This window comes from Denticeps clupeoides, chromosome 9, assembly GCF_900700375.1.
Source record: "Denticeps clupeoides chromosome 9, fDenClu1.1, whole genome shotgun sequence".
Classification (NCBI taxonomy): domain Eukaryota; kingdom Metazoa; phylum Chordata; class Actinopteri; order Clupeiformes; family Denticipitidae; genus Denticeps; species Denticeps clupeoides.
The window spans coordinates 7,774,043-7,780,916 of NC_041715.1; positions in this window are offsets into that span (position 1 = coordinate 7,774,043).

The window sequence follows — 6,874 nt, forward strand, 5'->3', positions numbered from 1 at the left end:
ATGTACAAAGTGCTTACATCTCACTAAATGTCTTCCGCCCCCTTCTTTTTCTACACGACAGTACGAACAGCGAGCTGTTTCGGGGGTCAGCCGCATTGTCAGCGCACCCGTGCACAGCTGCGGCTGGTGAGCGCACGAGATTGATATGACATCGGGTTCCTACACACAATTAACATAGCTGACCCTAATTAACGTCTGGCCGGTGTCAATTTTTCTAATGAGAATCTCGGCCAAAGGAGGAGAGACTTGGCTTCTCAAGCCTCCTCCTCAGACAACACGGCCGCACGCCCGGGCGCGGCACAGGTCTCGGGGAAAAAACACGGCGTCATCTAGGGGAAAGAAAACGTCTCTCGGCTAGAAAATAACAGGAAAGACCCCAAATACCCGCGACGATGTGTTTTCCATTCCCCGCCACGCATAAATATCGGGCCGTATTCACTCCACATAACACATTAGCAATAAACACAGCAGATTTATTTGCATTATGTAACTATTCGCCGTTGCGTATTTAGTGATTTTGTGTGTGTGTGTGTGTGTGTGTGTACTTTGTACACAACATATATAATCCCTACTTCAACGCTTGTTCCACCTCGGCCGTTTCCGACCACATTTCAGTCGGCCGGCGTAATCGCACCTAACACGAGTCCATTCCGGTCCTCGCGTGCACTGCCCCCGCCACACCCCCCCCCCCCCCCCCCCACCCCCCACCCCCACCCCGCCGAGTTTTTGTTGTTTCCTGTTTTGTTAAATAATTAATTCCTCGGTGCCACGGCGCCTACAATCTATATCCCTCCGTACGCAGAAGCCAGGCGCCTCCCGCCTTTTCCGTTTTTTTGGTTTGCTTGCGTGTGCTTGTTTCTCTTTCTTCTTCTTCTCTTTTCCCTTTGACTGGGATAACAGCGGAGTCGGCTGTCCGTCCAACTACAAACTCCCGGGCCCCGCCACTCCGGTAATTTCATCCACTTCCCATGGTCCGGCCAGGAAAAACCGCTGGACGTCTATATTCTCTCGCTCCGGTGTTTTCTTTCTCAGCCTATGTGTGGTTTCTCTTGCCCCCCCCCCCTCCCTTCTCCTTCTCTCCATCTCTCTCTCTCTCTCTCTCTCTCTCTCTCTCAGTTCTCTACCACTCCCCCCCTTCTTCTCCCTTTCTGCGGCGGCTCACATTCGGGCTGGGGCCGGCGCTGCTCCCTGCAGCGAGGGCTGAATCCAGCGGCCACCTGCAGCAGCCGCCACCGGCGCAGCCGGACGCCATCGGGGCCCCTTTGATATCGGGGCGCCTGCCGGCCCGGCCACATTTACACCCGAGCGCCGCCAAAACCGCCGGCTAATGTGGAATATCAAACAACAAGTCTCCGTCTCTTTCGCGCCCTCTTTTTGTCTCGCCCTCTCGCTCGCTTCTCTCTTCTTCTTCTGAATTTTTCTTCCTTATAACCCCCCCCCCCTCGGTTTTGTGTGTGTGTGTGTGTGTGTGTGTGTGTGTGGGGGGGGGTCTGAATTCGGGGGCACGTTTAAGCCGGCAGAGCGGGCGAGGCCGGCCTCTTTCAGATGCACAGCTTGGGCTCCCTCGCTGCCCCGTGGCCTCCGCCAGCGCCTCCACATCAACGCGGCTTTTGTTAGCGGCCGCCGGGCCGGGCGCGGCCGCCATTTTCGCGGGCCCCCGAGAGCACGCGCTCGCCCCGAAAACCTGCGCACGCAGGAGGCGAACGTGTAAAAGTGACAGCCCCCCCCCCCCCCAACACGCAACCGAATACGGTCGGCCGCTAATTGGCAGCGTTTGGCGAAAGAGGAGGCATCGCAACAGCGGTGCAGATGGGAGTTTCTGGTATTTTTCCGCCGATGTAAAGCGCCGGTAAGTGATTGTATTGACGGGGAGAGGGCGGCTGGCATTGTTTATGCATTCGTATTGAGGAGGCAACATTCGCGGCACCCCGGGAAGACCGGGGATAATTAAGTGAATTGACTAAAAGGGATGCGATGAATATCCCCGCACAGCGCCAGGTCAGAGCCGGGCGCGAATTAAAGCCGGGTCTGAGGAGTTCAATATCAATTCACTCCAGGCACTTCAGCTCACCGCGCGTACGGCCCGGACCTTTTCTTCCCGTAATTCCCCTCAGCGGCAAATGCGGCAAAATACAGGAGCGGCCGCCGTCAAGACAATGGCGCGCGTGACAAGATCACTCGGCGGTAAATTGCGACCAAAACAGACAGATGCCTATTAATGGTGGGGATTTTTGTAGGGAAATCGGAGGGTCGCCGTCGCCGCTCTTGTCTTTCACACGTTCGACTTAAACCTACGCCGGCACGCGGAGAAATAAAGGGCTGTGTGCAAACACACACGCGAGCACGGCCAAAACACACACACACACACACACACACACACACACCATCCAACACTGGAGGAGCATGTGGCGATAAAACTTGGGCTAATTAAGTGACAGACAATTGCACTCAGGGGAGACATTCCTGGGAATTTCCATCAACAACTGGATCAACACGACGGCGAGGACGAGGCGCTTGCCGGCCTGTTGTTTGGCCATTTTCCTTGTCGCCAACGTGCTAAAAGTCACTCGTTGTTCCCACTTTGGCTGGAAGAAGGCAACTTGGTTTCGTCTGTCACGAACATTTTTTGCGGAGGGCGCGCTTTGGAACACACTTCCCTGTTTGTTTTTAAAAGGCATCTTTGACGTGAGAAAATTTCGAGGTAGAGCGCCAAATTACACGGAACTATGTAATTTAACAAATAATAGAGCTGTAATAGAACATTAGCTATGACACAGTGTGTGTATTTGGTCTGGTTTCTAAATAATAATAGAGCTGTAATAGAACATTAGCTATGACACAGTGTGTGTATTTGGTCTGGTTTCTCCTCAAATAATTTCCTGTAGCTATTCATAAAGCGGCCTCGTTCACATTAGTATCCATTAATGCCAAACATGAACATAATCATTAGAGATGCCGGATTTCCGAATTCTACGAAGTCTTAAGTGGTGAGACGGGCAAATATGGAAAAGAACTGGTGCACTACGCATCTGTAAATATGTTCAGAAAACCAGCACGTATGGTAAATTATATTGAAAAGTCGTCAGCTTTGTGTAGGACCCAAAAAAAGCACATAATGAGGCAGACGAGGCGGAGGTAGGGTGGTAGTGGCCTAGTGGGTAACACACTCGCCTATGAACCAGAAGACCCAGGTTCAAATCCCACTCACTACCATTGTGTCCCTGAGCAAGACACTTAACCCTGAGTTACTCCGGGGGGGGGGGGGGGGGGGGGGGGGGGGCTGTCATTGTAACTACTGGTTGTAAGTTGCTCTGGATAAGGGCGTCTGATAAATGCTGTAAATCTAAATGTAGGTGGGGCGGGCATCTGAGGTTAAGATGGACCGAGGAAAAGTGGCCACATGTCGTTGTGTTTACGGCTTTTTTTTTTTTTTTTTACAAAATGATCCCTTTTTTGCATCTCAGGTTTTTTTTTTTTTTTGCAGAGATGCTGTTTGCATTGCAGATATCGAGTCGTGGAATCCATCTTCACCGCAAATGATGCCGGAGACCATTTAGCTCCGGCACCGCTCTTAAGAAAGTGTTACCTGCGCACCACGTGCAGCCCCTCGGCGTCAAAAAAACATGCCGAAGAGGCGGCGAACGGCGAGGAAATGCTTTTGTCTGCTATGCGCGGCCTGCGAACGTCCTCCAAAAAGCGCTCTGCGACAAACAATGCAGGAAGTGCCTCGTCCTGGTTAACGAACGCGGGCCATTTTCACGCCGTTCGCAGGTGACGTGGCTCCGCGTAAGTGAACAAGACGCCATTCGCCGTCAGAGTTTTATTGAAGCTCCCCGAAAGAGGAAAAGAGAGTACGGGATAATTAAAAGCACTCTTTGGCAGGCCGGCACCATGGCGGCTTCCTCTCGCAGAGGAGAGAAACGACCTGGTCTGCATTTACGATCGCAGCGCGCTCTCAAGCTAAGGGACACCAGGGAGGAAGGAATAAAAAAAAAAAATGTTTAAAAACATGCACGTTTCTCCCAAGGTCCTGAAAGGTTAAAGTGAAGTGGCTGGTAACAACTCTATTATGCGGTGAGTCCCTCACTGGCAAACAGAAGCTTGGCATGTAAAACTGCAGTGGAGGCCGCTCCCCGGAGACCCGTGAGCACAGCAGGTTAACCTGTCAGGGCTTTTTTAAGGACTGATTGCCGAGCCCCCTGTAGCTCGAGGTAAACTGATAATTTTCCATCAGCAGGGAAGGTAGCTTTATTAGTGATGGGGGGAAACGAGAGAGAGAGAGAGAGAGAGAGAGAGAGAGAGAGAGAAAGTAAATTCGAGAGCGTGGGGTATTGTTCTTTACCAACGGTAAATTAACATGAGCAAAGCCCAATCAATTAGCTTGACGCTGTGACGTGTAGGGCGGGGTAATAAACGGGGTCCTCTGCCACGTAAACGGGGATGATTTCATCTGCCCTGGCTCTGAACACAACAACGGTAAGGCAGCAATTGTTACGTTCAATTAAACGCGGTGTAGAACAACCCGCTCTTCTCCTGCGCGGTGTGTGAAAATCAAACAGGTTGTGAAGAGTGAGAAAAAAAACAACGATGTCGACGTGCCGGGTGAGAAAAGCGTTACGGAAATGAAGCCATTTTTGAAGGAAAGAAATAAATAAGCGAACAAACAAACACAAGGGAATCCTGACAGCCCGACCGATTCTGCCCGTTCCTCAGCCATCATGAAGATCTGTGGGCTAAAGCTCTGCGAGCAGCAAAATCAATGCCGCGGTGGAGAAGTTTCCCGTACAATTAAACACGCCGGCTAAAATGTAAAATCCAACACAGAAGTAAATAAGAGATATGCGGCGCCTATTCTCTAGTATACTAATACAGTAAATAGTTAAGAAGATGTTCAGAACAAAATCACACTCTATAAAGGATATATGTAGAAAACCGGTCAATGGTGGGCATATGGATTTTGAATATTTATGTCAAGTAAAACTTTTGACGGGTGTAATATCTTTAAAAACGGTGTTATATTTTAGGGAAATACAGCAAAAATCTGTACCGAAACATTCACAATAGTCATAAAACAGACCAACGTTCAAACCGCAGACGATTGGAATGTCCTTGTAACAGACCCGGTTAACTCTGTCCCTAAACTACATTTATCAGAGTAGCTTCCGAGGCGCGGACGTATAGAAGTTGGAGGCTCGTGGCGGCAGGACATCTCTATTCATTGCTCAGTGATGCAACGCGGCACAATGAATTATTCAAACGATCAGAAAGAAACACACATATATACATAAGCCATTAGAGTCACGCCTGACCCTAATAAGACGCCGCTGGCGCCGAGGCTAGGGGGTAGATACCCAGCCAGCATGGGAGCCATTTCCTCCAGCCCTTGATTAACTCATTGTCTGTCCACTTGTCCTACAGACATGTGCTAACATGTCATAATCGTCATAACTCTCATCAGCGTGCAGCTCGCTCCCCAGTCCCCTGATTAGGCCTGTATTCCCAATAGGGCCCCGGTTAATGCTTTAATAATTCCCCTTAGCTTCACACCGCTGTACCGGGGCCCTTCAATTAAATACAGAATTTTTTTTTTTTTTTTAAGCGTGTGGTCGAGGAGGCGGGGTTTTCGTCTCGTTTTTATTTTCCTTTCTCATCACGGCGAAGTGGCACAACACACGCCGGTTAGCCATCCCCCCGCGTCCGACCCATGCTCGGAATACGAATTTCTCTCGGAATATCATCATTACTTCCACGCAACGTGAATGCTGTTCAGTGCGCGGCGCGCTGGGGGAAAATAGGGCACAGTAAACTTTACATAAAAACCCAGCTGCAGCCTGCTGTACCTTCAAATAGCTTCCCCTCCTACGCCCCCCCCCCCCTCCCCCAACAAGTCTGATTTCTCTTTAAAAGCCACGACAATATCTGTCACGAGCGCCACTGCTTTCAAGCAATTCCCCGTCCTCCTGCTTCATCGGAAGCAGCTGTCAACAGTGTTTCCGATTTATTTGTCAAGTGTTGGAAGGGATGGGGCCCCCCCAGTCCACGAGGAGGGCTCCACCAGAGGCTGAAACGCACCCATTTCCCTCTCCGCCCGGGCACTGTTTACTTATCAACACCTCTTTTGAGGCTGCGTCCCAGCGACGAGACAACCGGGAGGCAGGAGAGATGTCACTCTCCTCAACAGGCGCTTCGATCTTTGCTTTGCTCGCGAGCGCGCTTCACAGCCGCGTTCCGTGCGCGCCTTCTGACTCATAATGGGCGCGCGAGGCTCTGCCTAAAAATAAAATGTCACTGTGGCGCCTACGCTTGTCACCGAAGCACCACCAGATACATCCCAGCAACGCATTAGTACACAGAGAGCATCCTCCCTTCTGCCAGCCAGCGGAGGTGTGACTCTTCACTTTCCAATGCAGTTCGGCAGGTAACAAAGCTCCATCACGTTTAGTCGAATTATTAAATGGGCCCAAACGCAACATACACGGTAGTAGGGTGGTAGTAGCCTAGCGGGTAAGACCCACTTACTACCATTGTGTCCCTGAGCAAGACACTTAACCCTGAGTGTCTCCAGGGGGGGGACTGTCCCTGTAACTACTGAGTGTAAGTCACTCTGGATAAGGGCGTCTGGTAAATGCTGTAAATGTAAATGGATAGTTTCCAGTCATCTGGCTAAAGTCTACATTTGTTTCATGCTTATTTTCGGGAAACCTTTGAGCTGTTTACAGAATGGCGCAATTCCACAATATATATACCATATATGTGTTATTCACGCAGGTCAAAAATGTTTAATAGTGCAAGAGACATTCCAAAGTCTCTAGCCCCCTTTATTAATAAATGCATTATTATAACCTTCTCCACCATCACCACGCATGTTTGGGAG